Source organism: Gekko japonicus, unplaced genomic scaffold, assembly GCF_001447785.1.
Source record: "Gekko japonicus isolate JY-2015 unplaced genomic scaffold, Gekko_japonicus_V1.1 scaffold298, whole genome shotgun sequence".
Classification (NCBI taxonomy): Eukaryota; Metazoa; Chordata; class Lepidosauria; order Squamata; family Gekkonidae; genus Gekko; species Gekko japonicus.
The window spans coordinates 421,878-435,434 of NW_015163615.1; the positions used below are offsets into that span (position 1 = coordinate 421,878).

General features: G+C 42.6%; 1 protein-coding gene across 3 annotated transcripts in view; it reads left to right on the forward strand.

The window, feature by feature from the left end:
- The first annotated feature begins 2,540 nt into the window (after nt 1-2,540).
- DAG1 (dystroglycan 1) overlaps nt 2,541-13,557 on the forward strand; it is a 92,249-nt gene continuing 81,232 nt past the window's right edge. The window contains exon 1 of one of the 3 annotated variants that reach the window (XM_015407410.1): nt 2,541-2,663. The gene's annotated coding sequence lies outside the window, so the exon portion shown is untranslated. Of the gene's footprint in view, nt 2,664-2,705; nt 2,780-2,822; nt 3,062-13,557 lie in introns of those variants that run through there. The other 2 variants (XM_015407412.1, XM_015407411.1) reach the window with 2 other exon arrangements.

Consider the following 13,557-nt stretch of genomic DNA (forward strand, 5'->3'; position numbering starts at 1 on the left):
CAGTCTTGTGTGTGATACAAGAGTTAAGTTCTGTGTATGAAGAAAAGTTGAATGTATAAGGAAACAAAAGTTAAATGAAAGTCTGAGTGACAGACTGGAGTGAAATAGGAAACGTATATGACCCTGAGTAATGAGTTACAAAGTTACTTGAAAAATCCCTGTCAGAAAGGGAGCAGATCTTGTGTGAGACACAACGAAATTGTTAAAATTATTCACATTACTGGTTACATTGTTCTACACTTTTATTTATGAGCTGTTTCAATAAATCTTCTTTTATTTAAGTCTGCCAGCTCTGAAAGAAATAATTTCTCAGGAAACACATAGACCCTCATGAGACTTAAAAACTCGACCTACCTATTCAGTGATAGTCAAAAAGAAAGTATAAAGGTTTGGAAAGCCTAAAATTTCCTGGTGGCAGCCTAACCTACCCAGTTGAACAAAATAAAAAGAACACTTTAAAGTGAAACCAGGCCTCCCCAGATAAGGGGACGTCATAGGGACACTCACTAGTCTAAACTGATCTCCCAATTTCTATCTGTATCACATCCATCCAGGATATACTGTGTTCTGTACCTGTTATTCCTTGAAGGGTAACCTTGTATCTGGCTTAAAGATGGGATATATTTGCAGCATCGCATTACAGTATCTTGAAAAACTCTAGAACTACTTTTCATCTTCTTTGTGATTCCCTCAAAAATGTATATGGTTGTTTTAATTGTTCAGCACAAAGACCTAGAAAGGGCTTGCAAGACTCTCCCAATGCCCCTCTCTTAGGTTGGCAGTTTGGCAGATAAAGTGGGTTGGTTATGTGGGTGCAAGAGGTAAAGAATGATGCCAATGAAATGGAGGCATCATGATAATTCTGCACTGGTTCAACAGGCCCCTTCCAGGCACAATTCAAAGAGCTAGCTCTAGTACTGAAGGAGGGAAGGAAACTGGGAGGATCTGAGCCAGCCGAACAAGACCTGTGGCTGAGCATCTGGCCTTCCCGCCCTGTGTGAGGTGTGCTGCCAGAATCAGCCTCAGCTCGGGTTGTCTTTATATCCAATCATCGGGTAAAGAGTGCCTGTTGACATACCTCTGTTTACACTTGTGGGTTTTCTGTATATTTTATACCTAAACTGCTTTCAGTTCCCTGTGTGAAGATCAAGTGGGATAGGACTATTTAAATAAACATATAAAAGATTAAATGGTTCAGATCCAACAAATCTTAGAGACTGCCTCCTCCATGTGTCCCATTACAATCTGTCTTAAAGATTGTACAAAAACTGTCTTCAAGATTTCTGTATGTCAGCTCCAAACAGTCATTTGCCTCCAGTTACAGCACGTTTACCAGTGTCCAAGCTGAACGCTTAACAGAAGTAATGCATGGCCTACCCATCGAGCTAGTCTTTCACCTTCAAGGTGACATTGACATTGGCAACAGGTTGTAAATTTTGGGGATTTGGTGAGATTTCGTTGCTACATACTCCAGTCCTTCAGGATACAGTGGATTATTCATGGCATTTTTACCCTGCCTTTCACCATGGAAACTGAGACAGTGTACACAGGAGTTAGCAGGAGACATCCCATCTAGAAATTTGACCAGGCCCAGACATAGGGTTGCCAGCCACCAGGTGGGGCCTGGCGTACTTCTGGAATTACAACTAATCTCTAGACTACAGAAATCAGTTCTCTTGGAGCTTCAGTGGGTGGACTCTACAGTATTATATCTCTGCTGAGCTCCCTCCCATGACCAAGCTCTGCCTTCCCGAAGCACTGCCCCCACATCTCCTGGAATTTCCCAAGATGGAGTTGTCAAATCTATGGCAGATTTGCTTGGCTTTGGCAAAATTGCCTCCCAGCCATACCCTGGGACCTTTTAAATCTAAAGAAACAGATACTCCATATACACCATCAGACTACAGCAACAATAATATAACCAACCTTTAACATCCCAGGATTTATTACTTTTATTACTGTTCTGCTGGGGAGGGTGAGATACAAATCAAATCAATAAATAAAATAAAGTTCCCTTATTAACTTCCCTTATATCTGAGCATGTGCAGAGCATACTCTCCAGTGAGCAGCCAATAACTGCAGATTTAGGATTAAGGATCATGACTTCTAAACGGACCGAGTTGCCAGAAAATAACTGAAAACTGGGCTTTGGAGATGGAGAATCATACTCCGCTTCCCCTTTGTCCCAGTTAAGAAAAGGCAAGGACTAGTCGGAGTTTGCAGGTGGGACAAGGACGTTGCCTGAGACTTGCCCCACCTACAAGAATTTTTAGGACTGACCAATAGAGAAGCAAGCAGTTGGAGCTCTCTTCCATCGGCCCAATAAAAAGTGTGATGATGGGCGTGGACTCAAGCCTTTGATTTGCGGTCCTTGAAATGCAGAGTCCGGTGGGTGTGGCCAAGGCAACGAGCGCCGATGGTTTTTGCACGGCGGAGCCAGGGGCGTGGCTTCAGAGGGGGCGTGTCCTGAGTAGGGGTAGGGGGAGCTGGTGCGCTTGAGGCGGAGCCTAGCGGATTGGGTCGGGCTGCCGAGAGCCAAGCGGGCAGACGCTGCTGAGCTGCGCGGCCGCGGCGCTGCAGCTCGGCTGGGGAAGGCGTCGTGATTGGTTGCGGCGCTCTCGTGCCGGTGGTTGCTAGGCTCCTGTGCGCCGCCCCTCCCCCAGGTACGTGTCGCGCTTGCTCGGTCGCTTGATCTGTCGGTCACTGTGCCGGCGGCGAGTCCCCGGAGGGAGCGGCCTCCTCGCGGGCCGGGCTTCTTAGGGGCCGCGCGCCGCAGTAGGTAAGCCCTCGCTCCAGAGGCGCTTCCCGGCGTGGCGGCGGCGGCGGCGGCGACCGGGGCCCGCCGTTGGGCCCAAACAGGCCAGGGATCCGTGCAGCTAGGAAGGCCTCCCTCCCAGGCGCTTGGGGCGGAGCCGGACCCCCGGACGCCTTTGGGACTCTGCGCCTCCAGCACCAGCCCCCCCCCCCATTGCTCCTTCCCTGCTTACAGAGCTCGTGCGGGGGCATCTCACGGTGGTGGGCCTGGGCCGTTGCCCTCCTCTTTCTGTAGGGCACGTTGATGGTAAGGAGGGAGCGGGGAGCCTGGAGAATGGCTGGATTGCAGGGGGGGGGGAACGTTTGGGTTTTTTGGTTTTTATTTTTAAAGGAAGTCCTCAGCAGGTGCAGCTGGCGAGCGTTGGCTTGGAGCACCGGCGGTGTGGGTTGCGCCTGAGAGACATGGAAAGGGTCGGTGCCTTTAAAGGACCCCGGGAGGACCTGGGTGGCCCCGGCGCATCCGTATTGTGTTTGCCACTGGGAAACTGGGACATCTGTAGTGTGGAGAAATCTTGCGCTTCTGCTGCTGCCTTTTCCCCCTTTGAGGAGTGTTGCAGGCTCCTCCTTAACAAAACTCTCTGCAGTTGCCTGCCATGTTGAGGAATGAGGTCCCTGTATTCGTGTTGCTTTTGTTGGAGGAAAAAGATGCCGTAGGCCTAAGCTAAGTGTTTTCAGATATTTTCTGCATTAGTAGTTTCCTTTTCATATTTAGGAATATGTGGGGTCTCAGAAGGATGTTGCCACACTCCTTTGACACCATTTGTGATTTCTTTCTCTGTGTGTGGGCTTATGCCCATTTCAAAGGCCATACATCCACAGTGCCCTGGATCAGGAGCATGTGGCAATTGCCATGATTATTGGCTGCTTAGTAATAGTGTGAGTTCATATAGCACTTTAGCCTGTTGAAAATAATATGCTATTGTCTTAATGATTCTTGCAGCTTCCCTGTAAGGTTCAGTACTAGCTGTGTTTTTCCATTGGAACATTTAGTTTGCGTTTGTACCATTAGAAGTGCTAGAAACTTTATAATGGCTATAAGTGGGAGACATTGTTTCCAAGCAGATGCATCTTTATATGTTGGGTTTGCTTTAGTTGTGTCCTGGAGTGTTAGGCCTGCAGGAATCATTGACACTGAATAGGTTAAATGCAAGTTTGTTCAAAAGAATCAATTATTCACCAGAGGTTCTATTGACTTGTAAAGTGAACCATTCTTGTTGTAGGTAATGCTGTCATGATACCAGGAATTGCTGGCTGTTCCGCTCAAGGCATTCCAAATGCTTAATCCAATACAGGCATTCAGTACAATTTATAAAAATACTCAGTATATTTAGAAGCAGGGCATGCTCAGCTTTCCTGGTTTTGTGTTGCAGCGTGCAATTGGGAGTGTGGGTATTGTTGAAGGGAAAGGTAAATACCTTTTTTCTTATGCTGCTGCATTGATTCTACAACTGTTCTTGTCAGCCATGTGAATGGGCAAGGTACCAGTGTGTGCACTGCAGGGATTGGATGTGCTGAATCCTCTGATCCTCTAAATAGGACACATCAACTTGGTCTAAAGTGCATTTTATGGATTGGAGGGAGTTCTGGGGAAATAACTCCAGCAGAAATTGGACACAGTAATTCAGATGTTTTCATCATATTTACGGCAGGGAAAAATAAAGAGCTGTAACTACCGTGCTCAGATACAAGGGGTGGGTGGGATTGAAGGCACTCTTTAAGAAAATTTGCTTAAGGAGGTAATTTTAATGAAAGCAAGGTAGGTGGTTCCACAGAAGAAATTTTAACACCATTATAGCTTCTACCATTCACCTAATTGTGAAGCTGTGTCCACATTTGTCCATAAAACTGTTTAATGTTTGCCTTAGTAATGAAAGGATATTTTAAAAAGTTTTCTGAACTAAGGGTGACAATAAAACCCTGCTTTGTTTTTCAACAGGCTTCTGTTTTAAGAAGCCAGATTATTCTCATCTCTATTGTGTTCATAGAATGTGAGTGCTTATGCATGTTGCAGTTTGACTTTTAAAACATTTGTTTTAAAACTAGGCCTTTAGGCTTTATTGCAATCTTCTCTTTCACTCATGCTTGTCCTTACTAGGCCTTTAGGCTTTATTGCAATCTTCCCTTTCACTCATGCTTGTCCGCAATAGGAAGCAACTACTATGTACTATATAAACCAGTTGCTGATTTTGAGATAGAAATATGGCGCAGTAGGTGAACTCTTTAAGAAGTGTAGATTCTTGTATCCCATAACAGACATAGTGCTTCCAGTCTAAAACTGGGGGGAAAGGAGTGTTTCAACTTTCAGAAATTTGAGAAACATTATGTTAATCCCTAGATTTTCAGTGATCAGTGCCATTACTGTGTACATTGCACATAACCAGTGATCTGACTGCCACCATGATCACCTGCAAAAAATTGTGGCCTGACTATGTTGAGAACTTGGCTTTTAAAAATCTCATATTACTGAAGTATAAAGAAGATTTGAAAGATCACAGCGTCAGTGGTGATTCGCCACCAGTTAGGAGTTCGGCAGTATACTAATGGCTTAGTACATTTTACGTTCCCCCCTGTGTTTTATCCAGTATTTCTACCATTGATTCCTAAGGTACAGTGTGGGGCATCAGTCTGAAAAATGATGGATGGATTTTTTAAAAAACCCTGGCCTTATTTTAGTGTACTCTTAATGGAAGGGTGGATCCTTAGATTGCATTTGTCTTTATTAATGTGAACATGTGTGACAAAGCTTTGAGCTTTATATTTGAAACAGCAGTGTTTGAGGACCGATACTGGTTTCTCACTTGTACCTATGGCCTCCTAGTAGTCACATGAGTAGGGAAGCTCTGGTGTATTTAAAACACTCTCTGAGCTCCTGTTACAGTTGCTGGAATCACTGAATATATTACTTCAGTTCAGGGCTTGACTTTGACAGATTTGCTGTTCATAAGGCTTGATTTCAAATTGGACCATTTATTTTCCAGATTAATATGTGAGGACGCAAGTGGTTTTGTAAGTAGAACAAAGTTTGAGCCCAGTGGCACCTTTTAGACAACAGAGCTTAATTCTGGGTATAAGCTTTTGTGTGCATGTACACTTCTTTTGATCTCTCTAGGTATCTGAAGAAGTGTGCATGCATACGAAAGCTTATACCCAGAATTAAACATTGTTGGTCTTAAAGGTGCCACTGGGCTCAAACTTTGTTTTGCTGCTTCAGACCAACATGGCTACCCACCTGAATCTAGATTATGTAAATAGTTACCCTAGTTGGGAAACCGTTGCAATATCATAATGTGATAGGATTATTGGAGTAGCTGAGGGTAAATGAATATGGTTTCTGAATGTTTTGATTATGCTTGATGAATGAATGATAAAATCTAAATCTGGCACTCTCTGGATGTTTTGGCAGCATAATTTCTATTAATTTCTTTAAAAAATGGATTGAAGGCTGGGGAGGGGCTATGGCTCAGTGGTAGAGATCTCCTTGGTATCTTTGGGGAGGGTGTCAGAAGAATTCACACAGATGTAAGTCAGACAGAGGTTTGGTAAGATATTCTAAGGCTGACAAATTCATAGTTAAGAAGTATTTCGATCTGGATGTCATATACCGAAGAGGTCTTTACTTAGAAGTGAAATTGTTATTTTTATGGCAGATGATAATTGACCTCCTGTCTGTGAGAATCTTTGGAATCTGCTTATTCACACTACTCCCTTCTCAGGGTGCTGGAAGTCAATTTTTGTTGGGAGTGCTACTTGGATATAAATTGGTATGGTGTGGCTATGTTGAAGGAAGTCCTTGACTTTTGGAGACACATACCTCAAGTATCCAGCCCTGTATGAAAATGCTTTTTGAGCACTTACACTGCCCCAAGGATGGTGAATGAACTGAGAATTTTCATTGCTTTTAGGTGTTAAAACTAAGAATTAAAACTGTGATGTCAGCAACCTGGGTCTGACTTTCCAGTTCAGAACCTACTGAATTTCAGGTTTCATAGCAAAGCAGTACCCTCCCTCCCTCTAGTGTTGTTGATTGTTTCATCATGAGCCATGCTAGTTGTTGGATTGACCTGTGTTCTCCCACAATTAAAAATATACTAATTAGGTTTATCGCTACACGCTCATAACATGTTTGTGAATGATATTGATCCAATATCACTCTCAGGTACATTGGTGGAAAGCGTTATTATACATCTTGAAGAATAAGCTTTGCAGAGTAAAAATCAGCATGATAAGTAACACTCAAGACCTGGTGAGAGATGTAAAAGTGATTGCACCGCTTGGGAACAGTGATCATAATGTTGTTGAGTTCAACATTTGTACAAATAGAGAATTGGCCAAAAAGACTCACAGAACCAGTTTTAACTTTAAAAGGGGTAATTTTTCTGATATGAGGGGACATGTGGGGAGGAAACTGAAGGGAAAAGTAGAAAGGGTCAAAACCATTGGGGAAGCTTGAAAACTATTTAAAACTACGATTCTAGAAGCTCAAAAAATATATATTCCGCAGGTTAGGAAAGGCACAAACAGGTATAAGAAAAAGCCTACATGGTTAACAAACAAAGTAATGGAAGCTGTAAAAGGTAAAAAGGATTCCTTTAAGCGGTGGAAAGCTAGTCACAGTGAGGCTGATAAAACAGAACACAGGCTATGGCAAATAAAATGCAAGTCTGTGGTCAGGCAGGCAAAAAGGGAATATGAGGAGCATATAGCAAAAAATGTAAAGACCAACAATAAAACTTTCTTCAAATACATTAGAAACAGGAAACCAGCCAGGGAGGCAGTGGGGCCCTTGGATGACCAAGGGGTAAAAGGAGTACTGAAGGATGATAGGGAAATGGCTGAGAAGCTAAATGCATTTTTTGCCTCCGTCTTCACTGTGGAAGATGAGAGGTGCTTGCCCACTCCAGAGCCGCTGAGTTCGGGAGGGGTGTTGAAAGACCTGAGTCAGATTGAGGTGACGAGAGAGGAGGTCCTAAAACTGATAAACAACTTAAAAACTGATAAATCACCAGGCCCAGATGGCATACATCCAAGAGTTCTGAAAGAACTCAATTGTGAACTTGTGGATCTCCTGACAAAAATATGTAATCTCTCCTTAAAATCAGCCTCCATTCCTGAGGACTGGAAGGTAGCTAATGTCACTCCCATCTTTAAAAAGGGTTCCAGAGGAGATCCGGGAAATTACAGGCCAGTCAGTCTGACGTCGATACCGGGTAAATTGGTGGAAACCATTATTAAGGAAAGAATTAGTAGGCACATAGATGAACAAAACCTATTGAGGCAGACTCAACATGGGTTCTGTAAGGGAAGATCTTGTCTCACTAACCTGTTAATGTTCTTTGAGGGGGTGAACAAACATGTGGACAAGGGGGATCCAATAGATATTGTTTACCTTGACTTCCAGAAAGCTTTTGATAAAGTTCCTCATCAAAGGCTCCTAAGCAAGCTCAAAAATCATGGGATAAAAGGACAAGTCCTTTTATGGATCAAAAACTGGCTAATTAATAGAAAACAGAGAGTGAGTATAAATGGGCAGTTCTCCCAGTGGAGGGGTGTAAGCAGTGGGGTACCACAGGGATCAGTACTTGGTCCACTGCTTTTTAACTTGTTCATTAATGATTTGGAGTTGGGAGTAAGCAGTGAAGTGGCTAAATTTGCGGATGATACGAAGTTGTTCAGGGTGGTGAAAACCAGTGAGGATTGTGAGGCACTCCAAAGGGATCTGTCAAAGTTGGGCGAGTGGGCGTCAACATGGCAAATGGGGTTCAATGTGGCCAAGTGCAAGGTGATGCACATTGGAGCCAAAAATCCTAACTATAAATACACGTTGATGGGGTCTGAACTGGCAGAGACAGATCAAGAGAGAGATCTTGGAGTTGTAGTAGATAACTCACTGAAAATGTCGAGACAGTGTGTGACTGCAATAAAGAAGGCCAATGCTATGCTGGGGATTATTAGGAAGGGTATTGTAAACAGATCAGCCAATATCATAATGCCGCTATATAAATCAATGGTGCGACCTCATCTGGAATACTGTGTGCAATTCTGGTCACCACACCTTAAAAAGGATATTATAGCTTTGGAAAAAGTGCAGAAAAGAGCAACTCGAATGATAAAAGGGTTGGAACACTTTCCCTATGAGGAACGGTTAAGGCGCTTAGGGCTCTTTAGCTTGGAGAAACGACGACTGAGGGGTGACATGATCGAGGTTTATAAGATTATGCATGGGAAAGAGCAGGTAGAGAAAGAGGTACTTTTCTCCCTTTCTCACAATACAAGAACTCGTGGGCACTCCATGAAATTGCTGAGCGGTCGGGTTAGAACGGATAAGAGGAAGTACTTCTTCACCCAAAGAGTGATTAACACTTGGAATTCAGTGCCACAGGAAGTGGTGGCGGCTACAAGCATGGACGGCTTCAAAAGGGAATTAGATAAGCATATGGAGCAGAGGTCCATCAGTGGCTATTAGCCACAAGGTATAGATAGGGACTCTGGGGCAAGTGATGCTCTGTCATCTTGGTGCTTGGGGGGGTCAACAGTGGGAGGGCTTCTAATGTCCGGGCCCCACTGGTGGACCTCCGGGTGGCACTGGTATTTCTGGCCACTGTGTGATACAGAGTGTTGGACTGGATGGACCTTTGGCCTGATCCAACATTGGCATCTCTTATGTTCTTATGACTTCTGCAAAGAGAAGTCCTCTCTTGCCAATCTTAAGCATGTAAACAGTAGTCCTGTAGTAGGAAGTGAATACTTGGGCTTATAAAAAGCTTCAGGGGCGGAAACATTCACTAATAAGGCTCCTGAGTAAACTTGGCAATTTTTACACTTGGTGGAAGTAAGCAGTGCTATCCTCTAGAGATCTGTAATTAATCGTAAATGATTGGTGTCAAGAGATGAGTAGGTAGACAGGTTTTTAGCTATTACCAAGTTATCTGAGGTGGTGAAAACCTAAGCAAGCTGCAGAGAGCTTCACTCCAGCCTGAATGGATAGGCAACAAAACAGCAAATGCAGTTCAGTGTAAAGTGATACATTTAGGGGCAGAAATCTTAAAATATTGCTGTCTAAACTGGTGGTGATTAAATGGGAATGATTTTATGGTATTGGTGGAAAGTTGAATAAATATATCAACTCAGTTTGTGGACATGGTGAAAAAGACAATTTGTACACTAGGAATTATTTAGAAAATGACTGAAAATAAAATGGCCAGTTGTTTAACATCATTATGGTACAGGCATCAATCAGGCTACCCTTGTGAGGCTGTGTAATGCTGTGCTTGCCCTATCTTATGTGGTGTCTCACAGAACTGGGAAAGGTGCAGAAAAGAGCAACCAAAGTTATCAAAAAGTTGGAGAATCTTTCCTGTCAGGGAAAATACTTTTCCTTTTAAAAATGATTGGTGGGTGAATCATGACAGAAAACTGTGCTGTGGAGAACATTGTTAGAATTTTCTTTTCTTTCCATAACACTAGGACTAGAGGTTGCTTAGTAAAATTGAACCGACAGTAAATTCAGTTCAGGCAAAATGATAGTTTATGTAGTTATATGGATTCTTTATGTTCCGGGACAGTATGCATCTGCACATTAGCTGCCAGTGGGCTAATAGCAACCAATGGCTGCTCAACGCTGTACATATGAACTGCTGGTTTGAGTGGGCTGGTTTCGGTTGGAAACTGGATGCTACACTTTATGGATCCTTGGTCAGGTCCAGGGTTGTTCATGTTTCATTTTTGGAGGTTAGATTGGTCCTTGGAAAGAGCTTGTACTTTTTGCTCAGTTGGCGGGCTTATGACTATCTCCATGTTTTCATAATCACTTTGGAATTACATTTTGGGTGTTGTCTGCAATTAAGGGTACTAAGCCATATTATGAGTATTGAATTACCAGATCAGCTATAAATTAATGGTAATTCTGATTCAGTAAAATGGCAGTGATGATGGCAGTAGAGATCTAAAATTTCCAGAAATTTTTAAGTCCCATTTTTGTGTTGTGTGTGGAAATTTTGAAAAAAATAAACAAATATATGCCATACTTTCCTGTCAAATCTAAACATTTTTTACTAAGTAACATAAAATGCATACTTTATAACTTAGCATATAAAATTGTATTTGGCATATTTATGGAATTTAATAATAATAATAATAATAATGATAATAATAATAATAATACTTTCCATTTATTAATCACTTTCCCCAGTGGGCTCAAAGCGATGGACAGTTACTCATTATAAACAAGGGACTAACAATGTTTGTAGGGGATAGGGAAGACAACATATATTCATTTTTAATTGCACGCGCCATCACTGCCCGGTATAGACGTCTTCTGGCTTGGCTCAGTCGTTTTCCGCACGGCTTGCTTGTTGGCCAGGCTTCAGGATCCATATGTCAATTGCCACACTGCCACCGCCTGGCCGAAACACCCATTGCAGGGATTCTTTCATAGCCGAGAAGCTATTTCGCCTTCCAAGCCTCGACCAGGAAGTCCGACCGTCAGCTAACACCCTCCCACAAGGGAGATTGGCGTGCCCACCCTCTCCTAAGGAGTGGTTTCCATTTTATCTACTCGCCAAAGCTTTCGAATCGCTGGGTGGACGATGCTACATTACATTACATTAAAGGTGTAAACACCTTAGTTTCCTACAAACAAAACTGTAAAATACCCAATGCTTGGAGAGCTGTAAACTGCTGCATCTAAGTTCCTTTTGCATATGTATCTTAGTTTTTACAACCTGAAAAGTCGGAATTTTCCTGGTTTTCACTGGGCCTTCACATCTCTAGATGGCAGTGGTGTTTTTTTCCCAAAAACCATACAGTTTTTTCCCCTTTTTTTTTTTTTTTTTGCCAAAAACAGGTATGAGAATGAGTGCATTATGTGGGAACTGAATCTGGTAGATCCATGCTGAAATTACTGTTTGGCAGTAGACTGTCCTATAAATGCAAATAGTAACTATTGCCTTGCAGGATTGTTGTGCAAGCTGTTTTGTTGATGCTTCAGAGGCTGGCTTTGATACCAAAGCACATCAGGCAGGTTAAGCAGTAACTGGTTTTGGGAAGGGGGAATGGGCTACTTTTCATGATCACAAGCCTGACAACCGTGTTGGCTGACAACGCTAACTTACGCTTGAGCAATGGAACAGTCAGTTACAGGGTGGCAGGTTGCAGTTTTCAGCTCAGCCCCAAATACTGTGCAAGCAGTTAGAGAGGTCTAACTCCTTGACTGAGTGAAGTGTCATAACAAAAGTATGTGAAACTGGTAATGTTAATTATAGGTGGTGCTAACAGGGTGTTTCTAACTCAACATTTTAAGATTGCCTAACTTGTACCATCCAAAGACAATGTTTACAATAACTCAGACTTATGTACTTAAACTGAAAGGCTGCTGTCCTCCCACCCAAGTAGGGTTTGTGTGTGTATATATATATAGATAATATATATTAAAAAACCCACCTTTCAGCAGATTTGATTTTTTCTTATTATGGTTCTTTTTCATTGTGTTTTTTCGTTACTTCATGTTAGCTTGTAGTCGCAAGCATTTGGGGCAGGCAAGGGTGAAATGTTTAGAAGCTAGCAGAAAACTTGAATTGCCAGCTCTGCGTAGAACTGGAAAGTATTTTGAATTCGTAGGTGTTGATGACAAATTCTTAAATGATCAAGTGCAGGATTTTTGCTACCCTCTATAATATAGCATATGCATAGAGACTTAACTAGAATGTGTAGATGGCATTATACCATGTGGTCGTGTGTATAATTGAGCATTATATATACCGTATTTTTTGGACCATAAGACTCACTTTTTCTTCCAAAAAAAGTGGGAGGAAAAGTGAGTGCGTCTTATGGACCGAAGGTTCAGAATATTTTTTCCCCCTGTTTTCCTCCTTTAAAAACTAGGTGCGTCTTAAGGTCAGGTGCGTCTTATGGTCCGAAAAATACTATATTCATAATTTTCCATGTTTGTGTGAGTTGATTGGAGTTCTTGTACTTGAAAGCTGTGGGGCTAGTGTTGCCATACAACAGGGATTCTCAGATTGCATTATAGTAGCTTATTTAAAGTCAAGAATAAAATTGTTCAAGCTTCTTCAAAATCAAAGAGAACCTAGATAGCTTGAATAAGTATTGGTTATTCTCAAGGATGTGAGAGAAAGAGGAAGGATAAAGAGAAGAAATCTGGTTAGATTAGTTCGGTCTGTTAGCATATATTTTGGTCTCTGTGGTAGGAATGGAAGATTAGACATCCATGGAAAATGTGGTTACCCTATTCCATCACAGTTGTAGTTTAGGTTTCCATAGTACTCGGAACGCAGACAATTGCTGACTTCAGAGGCAATTGGGGAAGAGTTCATACTTGTACTGCAGAGAGGCATGCCTCCTGCTTGGGCAGGCATAGAATACAATCTAGGTTCTCTGTCCATTCTTCCTCCCATAGAAGAGGGCCATGAATTAGTGGAGATGTAGCTTAGACCATTGCTGGTCTCACTGGGCCTACTCTCCTTTTTCTCCAGAGCCAGTTTGTTGTAGTGGTTAAGAGTGGCAGACTCTAATCTGGATAACCAGGTTTGATTCCCTACTCCTCTATATGCAGCCAGCTGGGTGACCTTGGGTCAGCTCTCAGAGCTGTTCTCTCAAGGGCAGTTCTCTCTCTCAGCCCCACCCACCTCACAGGGTGTCTGTTGTGGGAAGAGGAAGGGAAGGACATTGTAAGCTGCTCTGAGACTGTGAGTGAAGGATGGGGTATAAATCCCACTCTTCTTCTTC